We start from the raw sequence: 22,113 nt of genomic DNA, 5'->3' as shown, positions 1-22,113 counted from the left end.
GGGACTGACAGAGCCTGGAAAAGACAGATGAACATCTCTGTTCCAAGCCTGAAAGAAGGAGCAATCAAATTTCCAGCCACAGGAGGTTGATTAAATAAATTATAATACTAAAGGTTTCTCGTGTCTTGATGTGATGTAGCAACATGGGGCAATGCATATGATGTCAGATTAGGCTCTTTCAAAGAGTAAATGTATATTGGGATCACACCGTGTACAATTAAATATGCGTCTGGACCAAGACCGGAAGGGAAAACTCAGAAACTGGATCCAGCATGTTTGTGGTAAGATTGGGGGTGATTTTTATTCTTCTTTTTTCAAAACTGAGGTTAATATAGTTAAATCATTTTATAATAAACAAGGGAAAAGATCTTTAATGTTATAAAGTTCACATGTACTACATTCTAATGAAGAACACACTTTAAAAAAACCACAAAACACTACTGCTGTAAATGAGACCTGTTACAAAAGGAAAAAGAACAGTCCTGGATTAACACGTTTGAAGTTACCCAGGAAGAGAAGAAACAAAAGCTTGTACAGGGGAATTAATTCTCCTTTCAACTCACTGGGCTAATTATTTTGTCCGTCTTCCCACCCTGCTGGTGCCAGAGGTGGCGTCAGAACACCCAGGCCAGAAGTGAATACACCAGCCCAAGAATGCCGGATTAGCTGAGCTGCCCCCAGGCAGGCTGGAAGACGTAATAAGAGGCTGGTGTCCTTCCAAGAGATGATCTTTGAAGGATAACAAATCCAGGCTGCCATCAAAATGAAGAGATGGTGACTGATTCAGCAGCCGGGCTGGGCTGAGTGGCGCTTCCTACGGCACTCGGGGTGTGCGTGCGGTTGACTAAGGAGGGACGGGAGGCTGCCAGGACAGGTTCCCAGCTGCTGAGGGCCCAGCTCCTGGGAATCAGAGGTGGGTCCAGTGCCAACCCAGAAGCTCTCCCTCTGTCACAGCCCCTCACACGCACCACAGGCTCCACTCACCCCCCTCCGTGGTACTTCAGAAAAGGCGTGAGATTGTTTATGTAAGTTTTAAACAGGATGCTTCCTGTTCATCCAGTTTCAAGACTCCAGGGGCGCCAGCCCGGTTGCTCAGCGGTTACGTGCGCACGCTCCGTTGCGCGGCCGGAGGGTTCGCAGGTTCGGATCCAGGCCAGCACTGACGCACTGCTTGTCAAGCCATGCTGTGGTGGTGTCCCATATAAAGTAGAGGAAGATGGGCATGGATGTTAGCCCAGGGCCAATCTTCCTCAGCAAAAAGAGGGGGATTGGCATCAGATGTTAGCTCAGAACTGATCTTCCTCACAAAAAAAAAGACTTCAGGGACGTGAATGAAGCCCCATCCCATCAAGTTCTCCACCCAGGGCCTACCCTAGGAGCTGGGGCCTCTCCCAGGGAAGGCTGAGCCTGGACTGAGGGGAAGGAAGTAGATATCAGCTTGTAGGAAATTTGAATAGTTGTTGAATCGACCCTGTACCAGAGCTTTATCCATTTGAAAACATGGTTCTGGGGTCAAAGGTGGCCACCCTTGGAGGCTGCCCAGTACCTTGGCTCCTTGTCATTCACCCCACTCGCTGTACCCTAGAAAGACAGAAGAGGCTGGAATAGCCAGACCTTCCTGGCCTCACCCGGAAAACCAACCCCCTTCCAAGCCTGTAGTCTGGGCAAATTCCTACAATGCCAGGGCCCTGTTTGCAAAGATTTCTGCCCCCTTCCTCCTGTTCCAGACCAGCAAACTTCTCTGTCATTCCCAGTCACCCTAGCTGGGTGCCCCTTGAGCCCTCAATCCTGACTCTGATGAGATTTCATCCGAGATTTCCATCCAAGGGGAATTTGCTATGAATATTCCTTCCCATCTCCCTCTCCCCACCCTCTTCCTCAGAAACAGACAAACTACCTCTTCTCCAGAAAAGAAGGTGATGGACAGAGGCAGAGGAGCCAGTGTCAGATCTTTGCCATGTGGTCATTCAATACATACTGATAGCTCAATAGAGAGCTCGGTGATGGGGCACACTCAGAGATGAGGGAGACCTGGGCCCAGGCCTAGGGTGTGAGAATCTCGGAGACAGAGGCAGAATGTGAACACCTCCAGCAAGGGTCACATGCGTGGTCCCATGAGCCAGGGATGCTCAGAGGAGGGAGACGAGCACTCCTGCGTGAGGACACCAGGGAAGGCTTCACAGGAGTGAAGGGCAGTGGGAGTGGAGAGAAGGGCATTGCAGGAGGGAAGGAAGGCCCTGGTGAGAAGTGAGGGCAGAGATAGACAGGAGCAGCAACAAACCAGGAAGTGGCGGGGGGCGGGGGTCTGTTTCCCAGCCCAGACTGAATCTCAGCCTCAACTCAATCCTCCAGACCTGGAGGCATAGGAACAGATCTTAGAATGTGTGAGGGGGATGTCCCTGCACGATGGTCCTACAGCCTTGTTCTCTGTTCTGGTCTGTTGGCTCTCAGTCCTGCTGGGATGCCCAGTGGCCCTGCATTTGACCTCTGGCAAACAAAGAGAGGAATATCCCTTCCTTCTCAGTAACTCTGATCCCCAGCTTCTCCTGGGCCCCAAGCTCCCAAACCCCAACCAAGCCAAAACCCACAGGAGGCAGGAGAGGGTCACCATGATGTCCCCTCCCCAGCAAATCCCCTGTCTGAACTCCACGTCCCAGCCCCTTATTCTCAGTTCAAGCCATACTACAGAGTCTTTCCCAAAGGACCATGGGAATGGCATCCTGAATTCCCTGGGACCATCCCAATTACAGACACTCTGGCCCCCTTGCAACTTCACACTTGCCCAATCATGCATTGCTGATATTCAGTGCGGAGTACATGGTTCCCAGAGCAGGGGGCACCGGCCGGGGGACTCTGCCCTGGGACTTGGCCTTGACATGATGCTGCCTCAGTGGCATCTAGCACTCCCTCCCCTCCCCACCGCCCCTCAATTCAGCCCTTGTGTTGTGTTTGTGTCCATGTGTGTCTGCACCAGGAGACTGCAGTCTCTTGGAGAACAAGGGTCTCATCCCATTTGCCTCCATGTTCTCCCTACCTTCCCACTGGCCTGTTGCATACCTCCAGTTGTCAATGAAATCTGTTAAAGCAACAAGAAAGGATGGAAACATGCCTACTGGTCTCTGGGGAAGACATCCCTCTCTTGGCAGCACATACCGAAATCAGGAGCTCTCAAAGGCTTCAGGGTGGGAGATCCCCAGCAGCCAGGAGAGTCCCACGGCCAGGGGAGATCAGCAGATGGTGACTCAGTGCTGGGGAGTCCAGCTCCTCCATCTTCCACGGCTGAAAAGTTCCACCCAGAGGGCAGTCGGCTCGGATCCCTCTTCACAGAGACCTTTCTCCACCAGGTATGGATGAGCCTCCATCCAGTTTTCCTGAAGAAACTCAGAAACCCCCAGCGTCTCTGAAGAATTACCTCCTTCTCCCGGAATAGCCGGTCCTCAGCCCTCACCTCCAGCCCCAGGAGTACTTCTTGTCTGCAAATGAGAGCGAAATTGGAGCAGCTCAGAGTTGTGCCTCCCACCTGGGGGAGCTCTGAGAACCAAATGAGACAATCTGTGGATGGGGACGAGCTACAAAAAAGTACAAGGCCCTGTTCAAACCCAAGGGGGTTTTTGGTTGTTGTCTACGAGGCAAGAGGTGCTGTAAGAGAATTCTCCCCTCCTGTTTTCACTTCCTCTTCTCTCTCTATACCCTGGGAAGGGGAAAATCCTGCCAAGATTAGCAGCTGATGTGTAAAAGTACCAAAACAACATTCTTCTAGTTGCATTTTAACAGCCACAAGGGGTTCTGACGTCTCAGACTCGAGACCTGAAAGAATTACTAGATCAGAACAAACTATGTGGGTGGAAATGCCCTCTAGTCCAACTTGCCACCATATTTCCCTGTCAAAGGCCCTCCAGCCTGGGCATGGATGTCTCCGAATGAAGGGCAGGCACTGTTCCCATATTCAGGCAGCGTCGTTGAAGACATTGTCACTGTGTTGTGCTAGACTGCACGGTCCTACCATCCACTGGTCCTTGGTGCGGGCCAGCGGTATTTCAATGGTTCAGAGGACCCAGGAATACCCTAATCCTGCCCAGCCTGTCCCCCTTCCCACAACAAGTTCCCAAGGGAGCCAGACCAAGGAAGAGCAGCTAGATGGGAGTCCCAGTACCCTAGCCATACCAGCACCAATAATGTCACCAGCTCTGGGAACAGTTCTCACACTTACTGGGATTAGTAATAACACACATCTGTGCTGTACTCTTATTGGGGTGGCAGGACCTGGGGTGAGCCAAGCTGGGAGTGAACAATGAAGGACTAGCAAGAGGGAAGGACGTGTTCAGCGGGTTGGGGGGTGGGGAATGCTCCCCCAGCCCCGCCCCAGCCTGGTGAACAGCAGCCCACATGTGCCCTCCTCTGTGAAGCCTTTCCCGGCACCTCCACTTCCAGGTGGAGTGAGATGCTCCCCTGTCTGTGGTTTTAACAGTCTGTGTCTCCTACCAAAGGGTATGGTCCCAACCTGAGTCACAATGGTAACCCCAGAGCTTGGCTTGTGGTGGTGTTAAAGAAATATTTACTGACTTTCATCTTTGTGCCCCCAGTGACTAATACACACAGTGTACTACAGAAGCGGGGCTGAGGAAATCTTCCTCAGTGAATGAGTGAATGAATACCAAGTGGTTATAGGGCTAGCACACAGCCAGACCTAAGGACAGGCTCCGTACCTTACACCACTTTTGCTCCCATAGAGCTTCGCAGTGGAGCAACCACTTCATTGGAAGGACTAGTTCATCTCGGTATTTGAGAATCACTCATGGAAGAAATACTTACTGAACTCCTAAAATGGGCCAGACTGGGTTCTAGGTGCTGGGGACACATAATGAACAAAACAAAAACCCCTGTGGTCGAGGAGTTTACATTCAGTGGGGAGTGAGACTAACTGTCTTTTTCGCCATATACACACCTGTCCTTCCCTTCGTGCCTTCTCCTTGCCCGCCCTGGGCTTTAGCACTTTAGGGCACTAGTGATGCCTGCTTCCTCCCAAGAGAATCTACATTCTTCGGAAAGGATAACAGATGAGGGACTTGTGAAAGGTAACCAGAAGAGTGAAATGGTGTCTTCTCAGTCTTATCAGTGACAGGTTCAGGGGAGGTGGCACTTTTGCTTCCTGGTCCTCCAATCTCACTTTGCATCCACTGACAGCATCTTCCGCCTTGGAGTGGAAGTGGCCTTCCTATTTTAATTCAAGTGAATTAAATAGAGTCATCTTTCATAATTGGATGAGGCATTAATGTCCTGATGGCCCCCCTCGCCCTGGGCACCTTGATGGCATTGGGCCTTTGGCGTGTCGTTGTCCTAGGTTTCCTCCTCAGGTGCATGACTTGCTTCTCTGGCTACCTGGTCCCCGTCAGGGCGTCTGTTAGGCCCTGTATGTGTTGCTTGGCAAGCATTTGGAGAGGTTGCCAGCCTCCAGGATGACTGTCTGCTGGAATGTGAGCGCTGTTCTTAGGAAGCAGTCCCCACTTTCCTGGGTGGCATGACTCACTCACTAGGCACTGGAGGTGGGTGCTGAAAGACACCGAAAGACTCATTTGCACAGAATGAGGGGGCGTGCGTCTGCCTTAGAGACATGGCCTATGTGGTTTTCCTACAGAGCTAGCCACACAGTGTAGTCTCAACAAAGATTCATTTTGAAAAAAAAAAAAAAGATATAAAATGCATGAGAGGAGCTATCTATTTAAAGTCATCACATAGTGAATTGTTGCAAAGTGATAAATCCTTTTTTATAGCAAATAATCTTAACTAGGTTTTCATGATGTGGATTTGTTCAAGGTTTGAAGTGAATTGCATCCTTCTTGGATTTGCTTTTCCTATGTCCTCGCAAAAGTTGAGGGGCTGGCAGCTCCTAAAAGTAGCAATCATTTACATAACCCTCTTCATGCCCACAGCACTCGGGAGGGGTGTCAGTATAATCCGTTACTGGAGGAAAGCCTTACAATTTCCGCAATCACGGGGAATTCAAAGGATGGTGTCGGCAAACAAAAGCACCATACGCTCCGCATTTCACAGTTAATAAGTAATAACCTCTTCATTCCTTGTCTATTTCTGCCAGTAAAATTGAGCTCAGCAGGCCTGCTTTTGTCCTTACAATGCCAACTGATGAAATCGCCTCCAAAATGCAAGCCAGCATCATGAACGCAAGTACCTAAGAAGGAACTGCAGAAGATGGGCTCTCTCCCCCGCAGCTGAGGAGGGAGAGGTGCCACCCTACATCAAAAAACCAGTTCAAAGAATCAAATTTGATAAGGGATTAGGTTGAAGATTTTCACAAGAATATACATCTTGTTCTCCTAGGCAATGTGCAGAATTGTGTGAACATTCATCGCTGTTCCCAGCTGGACTTGGTTAGAATAAATCTGTCCCTGGACGCATTTGGTAAACAAAAGGGTCTAGTAAGATTCCTAAGGCTTTAGAAATTGCCATGTCCTGTAAAAAGAGCCCCCAAAGACACTTGTGATTCTGACTAGTTTTCTCACTTGAGAATGGGTTGTCTTGGAAATAACATTGTAGCTGACATCTCTGCCTTCCTAAACTGTTCTGTGGGCTTTCTCTAACAAATCACAAGAAAGTCATTCCCACTTTCCTCTTCTCCCACTTGCACATGGTGCAAATGAAACCTAAGACTCTGCAGGCTTTATAAACACAATTTGAAAGGCTCAGTTATTGAAATTAACAGGACTAAGCATTTTCTTCCTATTGAATCGCCTATTAGATCATTTGAAATCCACCCTGGTGGATGCCGTGGAGTTGTGCTCCCTTCCCCCTCTCCCTGCCTCCTCTCTCCCTTAGACGCCCTCCTGGTCCAACTTGAACTTCCCTTTTGGATCCCTCCAAGTCTTCAGTTTGAAACAAGACCAACAAATCTTTATCGCTAAGTCTCTGTCTCTTGGCTTCATTTTACCAAGGATTTCTCTTCATTGAGGATGAACAGTGGGGAAGGAAAGAGGGGAGTGATGGATGGGAAAAGCAACCATCACTAATCACTAAAAGTTGCTCATCAAAAAGCAGCATCTCAATTAAAATGATTACGTGTTCATCAAGTTCAGTCTCACCCTATAGAGTCAAATATTGGATTTCGGTTGCCCCGTTGGGTCTGATTGAGATTTTCATTAGTCAGACATAAATTGGACAGCTGCCTCATTCTTGGGACCCTTCAGGACTTCTCAGAAGCAGCAGTACCCTCACATCCACAGTCTACCCACACACACACACACAAAATTACATTCTTGTAAGGGTAATCTACCTGATTCTGAGAACTCTTTCGGCTGGTCCCAGTTTGCTAAAGTGTAATCAATGACTGTGTTCTTGGGGTTCATTACATCCCCTCCCATAAAGCTACTCCTTCTCTACCCCAATCTTGGCTAATCAAAATCCTACTATCCATTCACTGAATACATTGAATACATCGAATACATCCTTATAATGGACCACTATGCAGCCATTAAAAGTGATGTTGTGGAAGAACAGTTAACGACAAGGAGGAAATTTCATGATATATTTGTCAAGTGAAACTAGCAGGTTACAAAACAACAGGTGCTATGAAGTATAAACCCATTTTGAAAGGTATATGTTCATTTTTTTTTAAAAAAGATTGTGTAGATATGGTCATCTGTTAGTGGTTTTATTTTCCTTTTTGCGCTTTTCAACATTTCACATTTTACGAGTACTTTTGTAATTGAACGAATGTAAAAAGAAAACATTCTACTTGTTATAAGTTGAATTGTGTCCCCCCCAAATTAATATGTTGAAGTCCTAACCCCCAGTACCTCAGAATATGTTTGGAGATAGGGCCTTTGAAGAGGTAATTTAGGTCAAATTAGGTCACATGGGTAGGCCCTAATCCAATATGACTAGTGTCTTTATAAGATGATATTGGTCACAGCACAAACCGAGGGAAGACCGTGTGAAGACATAGAGAAGACAGCCATCTGCAAGCCAAGGAGAGAGGTTTCAGAAGGAACCAACCCTGCAGACACCTAGCGGACTTCTAATCTCCAGAACTGTGAGAAAACAAATTTCTGTTGTGTACACCACCCAGTCTGTGGTATTTTGTTATGGCAGCCCTAGCGCAGTAATACATTACCCATCTTTCAAACACCAGCTCAGATGCCAGCCCTGGCATAAAGCCTCCTCTCACTCCCAAACCCTCCTTCCGTCTTTCTGTTGCTACTGCTGTTGTGTCATTCGGCCTCTTTTAGATTAACTTTTGCTCACACTTCTCCCCTGCGGCCTTGTAAGCTTCTTGAGGATGAGGTCCATGTCTTGTTCATCTTTTGCCAATCCACCACTGCTTGCTCAGATAGCCCAGAGGGCTCAGTGAGTGGCTATTGAAATAAGGAGAGAGCAACTTCCCTGGGATGCCAGCAGGGGTCAGACCACCTAGATGTTTCCTGGTGTTGGTGGTGGTGGTGTTGGTGGTGTTGGTGGTGCTGCTGCTGCTGTGTGGATGTTATGTGTATGTGTATTGGGGGAGGGTGTGGTTGCTCCAGGAGGGCACCACCTCTTACCAGTTGTGTAATCTTGGGGGGCAGCCACACTTCACACCTAAACCTTCAGAGTTTACAAAGCATTTTTACATGTATTCTCTTATTCATGCAGTTGTCATAACAATCCAACAAGATTGCATATTATTTCCTCCGTTTCACAGGTGAGGTAACCATCATCAGAGAAGGTGGAGAAACAAAACATTCAGTTGTGAAAACTTATAACAATAACAGGTAGAATGTACTGAGCGCCTGGCACCACACTGAACGCTTTGCATGACTTGTCCCAATTAATTCTCACAACGAGCCTGTGAGGGAGGATTTTTTACTAGACCTATTTTACAGATAAGGAAATTGAGGCTCAGTGGAGTTACCCGAGATCCCGCGGCTAGGAAATGGTAGAGCCACAGCCCACACTTAGGACAGTCTGCCATACTGCCCCGTCCCCACATAAATTAGCATATAGAGAGTGCTAAATGAGGGGAACAGACAGGATTTGCTCCTAAATTCAGAGACTGAGTTGGTCTGGAAAGTCTTCTTAAATAAGGTGAGCTTTGAGCTAAGCTTTTCGGACATACTTGAGTGGAGAGGATGGGGTGGGGCCGGCCTGCCTCACTTCATGCTGTTTACGGCTAAGAGTCTCACAAGTCAGATTTAACCACCCAATTCTACTCCCCACACCTCTCTTGAGGCCCCAGTATGTGCCAGCCACCGAGCTGGGAGGTGCAGGGATACAGAGAGGATGAAGAGGAGGTCCCTGCCCATGAGGAGCTCAGTCTCCTGGGGAAGACAGACTAGTGCCTAGTAATAGCAACTCAAGAACACATGAATCAACTACATTACCATGGCTTTAAGGCTTTATCCAGGGCTTTGAGGGGAAAGCCCTGGTCCCAATTCTGCCACTAACTTTCTATGAGACCTTAGGCAAATCACAGCCTCTTGTGGCCTCAACTTCTGCACCTGGAAGGCAGTTATGCTCACCAGTATACCACCAACATCAGACGGCACCTGGAAAAGAAGTCACTGAATGTGTACTGCAGAATGGCTTCCGAGGCTAACTTCAATCATTTAAATCCAATTTCCATTCTCTCTCTCTCTCCTCTTGTTTTTAAATTAGAAATGTGATTTTAATGTTAAGGAGAGCAGTCAAAGCAAAGAAATAGGTTTAAAAGTCGACAACACATAGATAAAGTCATGGGAGCAGGTGGATACTCAAGGAAAGTTGTTTGTTAAACAAAAGATTTAAATGAAAGGTTCCCCACTGGCTCACCTCATGGTTCCACACAATCAAAAACTCTAACCCCAGCAATTAAAATAAAGAAAAGCAGCTATTTATTGAAGGAGGGGATAGAAATAGCACCAATCACCGGTTTATATCCCCCTGGGATGGATGATGCTTTCAGAGGAGATGGTGTAAATGCATTAATCACACGGGTCCCCAGGGAAAGCCGGCGGAAGAGGGTTGGGTCTATAGCAATAATGTGATGCCAGTAGCACACCCATCTGAATCCAGAGCTAGGACTTGTGGGGGCCTCTCCTAACTCCCGCCCCTCTTGCTGGACCCTCTCCCCCTGGAACAGGCACCTCAGCAGTGGGGGCATACCTCTCATTGGCTCATTTCTTGTAAGACTCAAGAAATAAGAGGAAGTCTTAAGGGGTTGACCTGACAATATTTTCTTACTTATGTACACAAGCTGAATAAATGGGAACATTTCCCTGGCTGGGTCCAGTTGACCAACTCAGAGTTACTTTAGATTCTTGGGCACATTTAGCTCCTTGGTACATCTTTAATGTCATTTCTTTGTATTTTCTTTCTTTCTTTTTTAAATGACAGGACAAAAACTATCTGCAGTGGAAAATTCTTCCATGTGGATTGAACCCTTCACTTATCTCATCCCAGCCTCCAAGGTTAGATATCCATAATTTTAAGAGTATCCACTATAAGAAGGTGATCCTTTCTCTGGAAGGTAGAGAAGAGAGGAGACTCCTCCTTCCATGGGTCTTCCATTCTACAATCCCAGCGCTGCCTAAGTAGTACTGGGCTGCTTGGCATTCTACAACTCATCCGGTATATCAAGGGGTTGGGCTCTTAAGAAAACCTCGCCTTCCTGAGCTGTTGCAGAACTTGAGAAGCTGTGGTGAATGAGAAAGATTTCCCAGTAACTGAGCCCACAGGGTTCCGGGGCCTTCACAAGCTGAAGCCTGTGCCAGGTGACTCTCCTGCCTGAGGGCCAAGCGGGACAAGCTATCAGTGCTGCCATTCATTTGACGTAATAAGAAAATGCACCCAAATCACTTTCATTTGCTCATCTGACAAACATTATTATGTATCTATCTGCATAATATTCCATACAGGGGATACAAAAAATGAAAAGACAGGAACCCAAGATCTAGTGGGGGAACAAGGAAGTCTCTGTTCCTTCTTTCTCATGCTCCCACTCTAGTCCCATAAAAGTGAGACAAGATGGGTTGAGTCAAGTTGGAAAAACTATTGGGGTGAGCTGTTGACTACCATTTCGGTTAAGAACCCAGTGGCATCTGAGAAGTTTAGAATTTGTAGCAATCTGGGTAGCCTCAGACTATCTTCTATGCAGCGCTATTTGGAAAGTTACATTCTAGATTCCTACTAAGGGACAAGCCCATGAAAAGAAAACAAAACAGTCACAAAGCTGGACTCGCTGCCTGTTCTCCTATAGAAAAGAAAATGACACAGGTAGAAAAAGATGCAGGCAGCATAGATTTATGCTGGGACAGGCAGTCTAATGAGAAAAAGTGTGAATCCAGGTGCCAGGCTCCATGCAAGGGCCCTGAAGCCTGGGCCCAGGGGGTGGGGGTGGAAAACTGTGACCACCTGCCCTTTTCTGGTTGAGGAGTTATGGAAGGTGAGGGGAGAGGTTACTCTAGCAGCCTAAACTCATGCAAACCCCATCCCACCCCTTTCCCCGCCAACAACAACTTGGTGCCAAGAAGCTGGGTCCTGTTGTGTCCAATTGAGTCTGGTCGGGTCTGGTCAGGTCTGATTGGGTCTGGTCCAGTCAGGTCAGGTCTGACTGGGTCTGGTTGGATCTGGTTGAGTCTGATTGGGTCTGATCAGGTCTGGTTGGGTCTGCTTGGGTCTGGTCCAGTCTGGTTGGATCTGGTTGAGTCTGATTGGGTCTGGTCGGGTCTGGTCAGGCATGCAGCTCAAATACTGTCCATGTTCTGTGTGGACTAGCAGTCAACACAGAGACCTGAGTTCAAGTCCCGGCACTGTTCTTTGCTTGGAAAAGTCTCTGCTTCTCTTCAAGCTTCAGATTCCTCATGTATAACCTGGGGAACATTATCAGTACCTACCATGGGGTTGTTGTGAGGATTAAATGAGACAACTGCGTAAAGCACTTGAACAGTGCCCAGCAGAGATGGAAGCTCAATACTTGTTAACTGTTATTATCAGCTACATGGAGTCTTTCCCAACCCTCCCAATAAAAATGGCCTCTGCCCGTCCTTGAACTCACGTCACAGTCTGGCTTTATCTTTCATTTTCTGCCCTTGAAGGGAAGATCTCTGTTTGATTCATATCCACAGGATCGAGTCAGATTTCAAATGATAAGTGAGAATTTAAATGATTCTTGTGAGAGAGGGAGGAAAAAGAAAGAACCTAGAAGCAATGATGTCTATTGGCAGAAATATACAACTATTGCCAGCTACCAAAACAAAAACTGATTGAGCTGCTGGAGCATGGAATTCAGCTTGCTGGTTAGAGTGAAGTGGACATTAAAGATGGACTTGCTCCTACTCAAAGTGTGGTCCGTGGGCATCACCTGGGAGCTTGTTAGAAATGCAGACTCTCAGACCCTAAACCAAACCTATGGAATTAGACAAGAATTTTAACAAAGTGACTCCTATGCATGTTAAACTTGAGAAGCACTGGATAAACCAGTGGTTCTCAAGCTTGGTTACACACTGGAATCATCTAAGGAGCTTTTAAAAATCCTGATGCCCAGGCTGTGTCCCAGAACAGCTAGGATCTCGTTTATTTTTACAGCTCACCAGATTATTCCAATATATAGCCCAGTTTGAGAACCGTTGGTCTAGACCAACCCTAAAATTTACTGGTCAAGAAACTAAGGTCCGGAGGGGTAACTGACCTGCCCGAGGTCACATAGCAAGTAAGTGACAGTGCTTGGGACATGAGCTCATGTCCTCCAACTCCAGAGCTCTCTTCACTGTACTTCACTGCCCTGTGGTAGAGTTTGGGAAATGGGATGAGGTGAGGAGAGCACCAGGCTTCCCTTCTGGCTTGGCATCTTCATGGTTGGCTCCTGAAGGAGGAACTTGCTAGACATGGGTGGCCTTATGTCTTTGAATTCCCTGATGGACTATGTGCGTGGAACCTTACCTTCTGAGGCGGTAGGTCCCAGTAGCCCGGGGTCAGGTGAGATTCTGCTTCCTAACCAGTGATCAGTCTCTGAGCTAAAATAGCCCCCACATTCTCACCCAGCCAGCCTGACCCTTCCATTCCCACACACCCCTGTCTTCCCAGAGACATAGAGGGCTCAGGGACTGTCCCACCACCCAGGTCACGCAGTTCTCAGAATCAGGTGAGGTTTCTGAGCCCCCACAGCCTCAGCTCCTGGCTCCTCTCAGAACTGCTGGGACAGGCCCGTTCTCAAGTCAGCAACCGCGACAGTCTCGAAACCATCAGGGCTAGAAGCTCCCCTGTGACTTGTTTTCGCTCTCTTGTTAGGGTTTTGGGGATGTGTGTGTGTGTCTCAAACCTTTGATTGCCTCTGCTTTCTGACTTTTTCTGGTGTGTTTTTGAAGTGGCTTTTTGTTATTCTGCCTCGGCTCACTCACCTTTCTCAGCAGCCGTGGAAAACACTCAGCTCTGTTCTGCTCTCCTCTGAGCGCTTGGATTCCAAGTAAACAGCTCGCCTGCTGGCCTGACCAGGCTGAACAGGTCTAGAGGGCCTGTGCCCGTCAAGCCCTTGAAAATAAACATGTGGCATAAAGCTTACCCCTGCTCAAGGAGGAGGATGGGGTAGACACAAGAAAGAAGAAGGAACTTTCTAGGCATACAATTATCGATGGCCTTAGCAGATCTGTTCTGAGCCCTGGCGCAGGCAAGGAAAGCGACCTTCTCCTTCCATGGGCGTCAGGAGGCACCTGCCAGGAGCCTCTCTGGTCTCCTCTCCTGAAAACTGAGGGGCAGATCTAGAGCTGTGCTGTCCAATACGTTAGCCACTAACCACATGGGCTATTGAGCGCTTAAAACGTGGCTAGTGTGACTAAGGAACTGAATTTTGAATTTTGCTTCATTTTTAAATTTAAATAGCTACGTGTGGCTAGTGGCTGCTGGGTTGGACAGTGCAGCTCAACAGCAGTGGTTCTTAAAGTTGGCTGCACATTAGAATCACCTGGGGAGACGTAACACATTCATGCCCCCATCCACCCCTGGCAATTCCAATTTATTGGCACCAGGTGTGGACTGAGCCGTAGCGCTTTGAAAGCTCCACAGGTGACTCAAACGTGCAGCCAAGTTTGAGAACCTCTGGCCCAAAGGCCTTCTAATAGTTCTTCCACCTCCAACTTCCTACGTTTTGATTTGGTTTCTGCAGTTTTCAGAATTTGAGGACCAAGCAATTTACTTAGAGAATCACCTCAAGACATTGAAAAATGTTTTTCCGTGTTCTCAACGTAACACACGTTCATTGTAGAGAATTGAGAAAATTCAGAGAAATAAAGAGAAGAAAGTCAAATCTCCTAAAATCCCACCACCCAAATAAAGAGTTAAAACGTTTAGGTGTAAATCCTCCCAAAGATTTTCCCATGGATAGATCCAAAAATTGGGATCCCAAACTTGGGATCATACCATGCTTCCTATTTTGTAATTGGCTTTTGCACTTTGGTTATTTGGATAACAAATATTCATATACAGTCATCAATTGTAATGTTTACATGGTATTCTATCATATGTATAAATATGACAGAATTTATATCACAGTTTATTTATCCAAATCCATATTAATATTGGTCCCATTTTTGCTATTGTTTTAAAAAACATTGCTATGATAACAATAGCAATATCTGTATGAAAAGCTGTTCACTAACCCCTTGGGAGGAGAGGAGAGGGAAGGAGAGGGGAGGGGAGGGAGGAAGAGAGAAAATTTAAAAAAATAATTACATCAAAAGGCATATAAAACTCTAAGTAATTCAAATTACTCTCCAGAAAAGTCAAACCAGTTTACATTCCTACCAACAGAGCATGAGAGTACCTATTTTTATGCATGCTGGCATTGGGGACTGAGCTTATCAAATTTAACAAGATTCAAAAAAAAAAAAAACAACCACCACCAATAGGCAACTCATTGTTGTGAAGTTCAGCACACCTTTAATGAGCACTGACTAGGTACCAGGTGTCCCTTAGGTATTGGTTTGATAAAGGCGAATGGAATGCACCCCTATCCTCTGAGAACTCAGGGAAGGAGAGTTCAAGGGCTTGGCATGAAGTCAGGGAGGACAACATAGGTGCAAAATAGAAGTACAAGAGTCACACCATGGAGCAGGGAAGAAAAGCCCGTGATTCTTCACGGCAATGCTGGGAAGTCTGAGGGGGGCATTTGAGCTGGCTCGAGAAGGATGAATGCAGGCACCAGCAAGGGGTAAGAGGTGGTGGTATTTGGCAAGCACTGAAAGGTGCTGGAGGCTCAGAGGACTGGAAAGGTGTCACTTCTATCTGCCAGTGGCTCCTACATTCATCAACCCCCTACAGTCAGGAAGCTCCCCCTTGGATCTATCCCACAGCCTCTTACTGCTGCTTACATCCCTTCCCTCTGGTTATTTGTAGTGGGAACAGGAGACAACTTGGCTACATTCTCCATAAAATCACCTTCAGAGACTTCTAGATCAATGCAAATACCAAGCATGGTATGGTATGTTTTCATTTGGATTATTCACTCTTTTTTAAAAAAACAATGTTGACATATAATGTCATTATGTCCATTAAAAAAGAAAGAGTTGCAGAAGTCAAGGTCACAGGGTAAAAGTTAGAGTGATGGATCCCTGAGCCCAAGTTGCACATCATTCTTAGGTTGGCCGAGCCAGCCCTGTATAAAGAAGGAGGCAGCTTAAGTGCTGGCTCTCCCACCTAGGACCAGGGGGGAGTTCACTTCGTCTTACTGAGCCTATGAAACACGGATTGTAGGAATAGTGAAAAATTAGATTTGAGGGATGGGAAAGCATTTTCTTAAAAATAACAAGAATAAGAATAACCTGTGACTCCCATCAATGTGGGCCCACGGTCAAGTTAGCCCGCCTCTTGCTTTCTCTTTTCATGAGTCTCTGTGACCCACAAACACACACCCCCATTAAACCAAGTCTCTGACGTACTAGCATTTCAGGAATAAGGCAAGTCCCCAAAGATGGCCTTTCTTCAGAAGCTCACTGAAAAATGAATTAAGGAACTTACCCAACTGTGACTCGGAGCAGGAGATAGGAAAGGCATGACAACCACGGGGCCTTTGAGTGTGGGGTCCCCTTTTCCATCCACTGACCCACACTCCTCCTCTCCTAATTCTGCCCTATAACGTCAGGGACAGAATCAAATTTCCCACCTGCCCTGCCTTCACCTCCCCCTTCTCCTTACAGCTCTGTGACACACGTCCCTGGAGAGTCCCCCACATCATCACAGAACAAAAACAAAAACAACCACGAAAAAATACCAAACCTTCCCCCTTGCCACTCCCGCTCCTCCACCGAGTCACCCACATGATGGGGGTTAACTCGAGTTTCAAATACTAGAAATGAAATGCCTTTTTTTTTTTTCACTTCTGCTATTTACACAGAAGTGCCTGCCAGGGACCTCAGCACTAAACCCACCATAATTCAAGTTTATTTTTAGATTTCTCAGCTGTAGAAATCTACAAAATGCCAAAATGGGCTTGGGGGATTCAGTCAACCAGAGGAAGGAGAGGGAGGAAGGGATGAGCCGGCCGAAAACCTGCTCTCGGCCAGGTGCCGTACTGGCTCCTCTTCATTTCACCTCACAGGGACTCTGAGAAGAAAGCCCACTATCAATCGTATATTCTCAGATATTGAAACTGAGGTTCTGGGTAATTAAGCGACTCCGTCAAAGTCAAACAATCAGTCAGTAGTGGGATCTGGATTTGAAACCACGACTGACTCAAAGGCCAAAGTTCTTTGTGCTGAACCATCCCCCTCTCCCTTTTTCTCTCTTGCTCCCACGGCTAATTCATATGTACCTTCTTTCCCTGGGTGTTTGCAGTCTCCCTGCCCTAACTACCTGTGCCTTGCCCTTTTCTGCTTTGGAACAAAAATAGGGTCAATCAGAGAAGGTTCTGGAAACTTGAGTTTCTTTCCCCCAAAGCAGTGGCACAGGCCTCATTGCAACCCGTTTAAGTGACTGACTCCTTGCCCCCTACGAATCCTGGTGGGGAGGAGAGCAGAAGCGAGTTGGCACTCTCTCATGGCAACATGGGAGACTGGTGGATTTGGAGTTTCACAGATTAGGGTTGGAATCCCAGCTTGGACCCCTAAGGCACTTAAATGTCAGTAAGCCTCCACTTCTTCATCTATAAATTGGCACTGATACAGCCACCTGGCAGGGGACTTGAGACCCAAATGAGAAAATGTGAGAGAAAGGGCCCAGGTCAGATTCCAGAACATAGTCAACATCTAATAAATGTTTCCTTCTTCTCCTCCTCTCTCACCCCCTCAGGAGATGGGTACGGGGGTGCCACCAGGGAGCCTGGTCTGCAGGGAGCTTTGGTAACTATCTCTGAGAAAGCTCAACAGACTCATTTAGGCCTGCCTCCAACATTTGCAAGAGTATCAAAAGAGGCCTACACACCACCTGCCCAGGTATTTATGTTAGAAATCAAGCTAGTAACTTAATAAATAAAACAGGCTATATTCCATTTTGAAAATACATGTTTCCATAATGAAAAATATATTTCTTAATGACCTACGAGGGCCTGTTTACATTTAGAATTCTCAGATTCCTTGCAGAGCTTCCCTCCAGCCTCCAGCCCCCAGCCCAGGCCTGCAGCTCCCTCCCCTTCTCTTCCTACTCCCCAGCCTAAGCTGGGGCACTGCAGGGCAGGGAGACTCCCCAGCACACCTAAGCTCCGTCTACACCACCACCCCCATACACAGCCAGCCTTTCGCCACCACTTGAGCCTAGCGTTTCTGGGTCCTGGGGCCCAGAGCATGACACAGAAGTAGGGACGCAGACCAGCGGTGGGCCCATCCTTCACCTGACAGAGGAGTGCAGTGAGAAGACGACGGGCCTCCCTCCACCTGGATCTGAGGGCAGCACTACATTTGTTCGAGGTGCTGTTCGCCTGTCACTCTAAGCAGGATCCATGCAGTGAGCTGGAGCCACCACAGTTACCTCATCCTTCTTCCTGCGTTAAGCCCTAAACCTGACATTTGAAAGGAAATGATCCTCTTGACCATTTCAATCAGTCTGCAATAATATCTGTCTTTCCCCACCCCTGGGACAGGAGTCAAGGAGGGGGAGACTCTGGCATGCATACATTGATATTTACACCTCTATTTTCGTTCTTTGCTTTAAAAGTCTTTACCCCACAAACTATAAACAGAAACCAGATCTGTAGTTGCCAGGGGCTGGGGGTGGAGGAAGGGGTTGACTACAAAGGGGTTTGAGGGGACCTTGGGAGGCAACTGTTCTATAGTGTATCTTGCTTATGGTAGTGTTTATGCAACTGTACACATTTGTAAAAACCACTAGAACTGTACACTAAAATAGGTGAATTTTCCTGTATGTAAATTATATCTCAAAAAATGATGTAATAAAAATTCTCTCTTCAAACCTCATTTAAGGAGCAGGATTTGAAAGAGGAATGTGTTCAGACATCTAAATTAACTCCCTTTGGTGCAACATTTCGGGTAAGTCAGTGTAGTGGACACCTGTCGCATTTGTAGTTGCCCATCATCTTACAGATAGCCTTTCTTTCTGGAAGAAATTCCCTTGTTATGGTCCTTCCTCCCCAAGTAGAAGTCAAGGACTCAAAATTCCAGCCTCCCTTGCAGCTAGGACATGGGCATGTGACCTACTCTCCAGAAGCGCTTATGAGACATTGGTTCACAAGTGAGTACTGTGTGGGCACCAGGGCTGCATGGGGCTTCCATTTTTGCTGGTGTGGGGGCAGCAGAGGCATTTGACTTTGGGGCTTTCAGTGGTTGTGAAGTTGAGTTCCTGGTTACCAACTAGTGTTGCATAGGGGAAAGAGGATGGACAAGGGAGTTCCATTCCTCTCTCTCTGCTACTGGCTGTGAGTCTCCTTTGGGAACATCCTTAACTTCTCTGAGTCTCTACTTCTTCATCTGTAGAATGGGCAACACACTACTTACCTCACAGGGTTGTTGTGAGATTAAATGAGGTGATTCAGGGTCTGGCACACAGTAGGTGCTGAATAAGTCTTAGCTGTCATCTTTCCTCAAACAATAGGTAAGAGTCTTGAAATTGGTGACCTGCCTTATAAGCCTGGGAGCTTCCCCAGAGCAGGGGCCCATTGAGCTTTACTCAGAAGGCAAAGCTGACACTAATCTTTGAGGAGCAGGGGCAGGTGGCCATGCACATAACTAGAGATATCCCCCATTAAGCTTTCCTCCTCTGCCCCGCTTCTCTCTAGCAGTACCAAGGAGGCCACTATTTCATGAGCTCTGGGTGGAGCCTGTTTGGGGTCAAATCAACAGAAATATGCTTCAGTTTAATTTAACACCCACTGGTTGAGCACAAAGAATATGCCAGGTGCTGTGTTAGGCATCTAAGAAATAGGAAAGGAGGCCTTTACTTGTAATCTGATGGAGGGAGAAAGATGCAGATGTGCCTATGATACAAATTAGACTGAGAGATGCTGTCATAGCAGTGCGAACAGAATGCTGTGGGCTGGAGGCATCAGAAATTCTTCAGGAGGCAAGGGCTTTCTGTACTGGGTCTTGAATGATGAGTTAGAGTCTAACAGGGGGAGACAGAGCCAGAGGCATCTTAGCCTGAGAGAAGAGCACGTGGAAAAGCCCAGAAGAATGAAAATGCACAGTGTTTTGGAGGGAACTCCAAGTTGGCACAGAATGGTTGGAGCACAAAGTGGGTACAGAAATTGAGGCCAGAGCTGGTGAATGGGCCAGGTTGAGAAGAGCTTTGAATGCCATAAAGAGGGCACAACAGGACAATGAAGCAGCAAGGCCTCCTTAAACAATTGTGTGGGAAGAAACAGGATGGTTTCAAGACTCCTCCTATCTTTTCTTTCTGACCAAAGCTCTGCTAAGATTTCCTAAATGTGCGTAACTCAAGCTTCTCTGAACCCCACAGCCCCTCAGGAGAGGATCAATGGAATCCCCAAACGTGAGACCAGAGAGGACTGGTTCGATCCCCAGATGAGGAAACGAGAGAGGAGGTTCTCCTGGAAACTTGGCTGGCCGAGCTGAGAATGGAACCCACACTCTTTTCTACCGCAACAGAAGGTCTCGAGCTAAGCAAGCATAAAGACACCTGGGTTGTCTAATGACTAACATGTACAAACTCAGTTGTGACATGTGCAGAATTGGCCCAGCGGTGGGCTCGGTCTGGAGGTGGGGAGTGAGCTCTCTAGATTCTCATTCATCACTTGCCATGAGACCAACCTCGTCATTTTCCACCCCTGCTTTCACTGCAGAGGCTATTTCAGTCCAAGTTTCCGGTTGCCGTTGCCACCTTGCCAAGATAAAGGTCACCACTGAAGTCAACACTGGGTCTCACTGAAGGGCAAAAGGAGCCAGGGGGATTCTGGGCAACCCTCAGGCACACACAGGCCCTCTGGCTTGGAGCTGTTGGGGACAGCAGGACAGTGTGGCCAGCCCCTCCCTCTCTAACTGGCTGAAACTAGAATGGGATGAGGTTTTGCTGAGCAATTCTGGGAGAATAAACAGCTTCCTTGCTTTCCCTCTCACCTGCCCCAGACCCCCATCCTCACCTGTGCCCACCCCTTCCCTCAGGGAGCTTGGCGACATAAAAAACACAGACCTATAAACCCTTCCTCTCAATGCCCAACAATGAACCCACGCAGCAAAACAGGAAGCATCTTCTTGTCAAGGCAAACCCATTGTGCACGCGCGTCCTGACAAGTGGCAGGAAACCAACACTGGGCCGTGGCAACAGGTGTCGGGGTGACCTGAGACCTCCTGCTAGCCTGTGCCCAGACCTCCTTCCCTTTTCTTCCTCCTAGAGAGCTGTCTCCTTCCTCCCTGCAGCCTGATAACCCCTCACCTCACACCTGTTGCTCCTTTCTCTCTTGGTGGCCCGAGGCCTGATTAAGACCTTAGAAGGCCCTAAATCCTAAAAAGATTATAGCCTCTCTCCAAATATAATTCCTAATACTGAGCAACCAACACAAGATGTACACATATGCTGAAATTAGGAGCTTCTATTTTAGATTTTCTGATTACAAAATTCTAGGTAAGTTCAAAGCAGAACCTTTCTCAAATTTGGAGTGTCCTTGTCTGGCTGGGACCCTAAATCCATGCCAAATCTGCCTGTCAGGTTACCCAGCACAGGTGGAGGCCCTCTCTCCTTGGCTTCACATGGGAAAACACTATTCCCAAGTGAAATAAAACAGGGATTGGAGGTGGGGGCAGGGGTAAGAGGTGTGATCTTGGACTTTGTCCACTGAATTACAAGCCCAGAGGGACTGGAAGCCATAGGACACTGAGTAGAGCCAAGAATTTGGTACTTTGACCAGGGCTTCATCTACAAGAAAGGCAGGACTGAGTTTCTGTAGATCCAGCTCCCTCCAGGGAGCTTCCTTCTGCTGGGTCTGTCCAGATCAGACCTTCTAGAGAAGGTTTCTCTTCCTTCTTGCCCTGTTCAAAACTTTCCCTGTTCTTTCTCACAATAACGGGGCTGAGTTCATGGTAGCCTAAGTTTTTGTTTATCTTCTAGGTCACCAAGTCGTCAGTAAGTGGTTGGACTGAATGACTATGAAGGTTTCTTCCAGGTCTTGCTCCTTGCTCCTTCTCAGAAACCTTTGTTTGGGGCAGGACTTCCCCAAAGGCAGTGCGCACATTTTCAGAGAACAGGGCAGGGTGCAGGAAGCCTTCTCTGAGGGCATCTTTTCCAGGCAGGGAGGGGACAGCCATGGCCTGAGCCCTTCAGGTCATGCCTAGCGTCAGTCGGGCATGGTGGGAAAAGCCCCTTAGCTTGGAGTCAAAGGGCAAGTCACTTCTTCTCTTTGAGTCTCAATTTCCTCAATCAGAAAATTGAAACCTACCAAACAGAGCAACCCTGAAAGTTAAATGAGATAAGATACAAGAATGTGCTTAGAAATTTGGAAGCCCCATACAAATGTGGAGACATTGTTTTCCATTTTAGTTGACAAGCTCTTTGGTCATTAATTAGCCATGGCTTATTGGACCTTTGAGTCCTAGCACTTGGCCCAATACCTGGCAGAGCAGGTGCTCAGTAGACGGATGCTGAATGAATGGATGGACGAGTGAATGGAAGGATGGACAAATGGACAAGCAGAGTAGTGGGGAACAGTCAGCCCTGGGAAAAGATTTGCACACCATCTGTCTCACAATTCACAGCGGC

The 22,113-nt window shown here is 47.4% G+C and overlaps 1 long non-coding RNA gene across 1 annotated transcript; it reads right to left on the bottom strand.

Moving 5' to 3' along the window:
- Positions 1–374: 374 nt before the first annotated feature.
- On the bottom strand, positions 375–16,173 carry LOC147915015 (uncharacterized). Its single transcript, XR_015554594.1, has 3 exons — positions 15,973–16,173; positions 3,154–3,473; positions 375–1,581 (listed from the first exon to the last, which is right to left on the bottom strand). It is a non-coding gene; the product is annotated as an uncharacterized LOC147915015 (long non-coding RNA).
- Positions 16,174–22,113: the final 5,940 nt, after the last annotated feature.

The sequence above is a fragment of the Ceratotherium simum genome, chromosome 16 (genome assembly GCF_057802395.1).
Source record: "Ceratotherium simum simum isolate JZ-2026a chromosome 16, ASM5780239v1, whole genome shotgun sequence".
Taxonomy (NCBI): domain Eukaryota; kingdom Metazoa; phylum Chordata; class Mammalia; order Perissodactyla; family Rhinocerotidae; genus Ceratotherium; species Ceratotherium simum.
The sequence above is the reverse complement of the archived record's forward strand: the minus strand, read 5'-3'. Positions and strand labels throughout refer to the sequence as shown.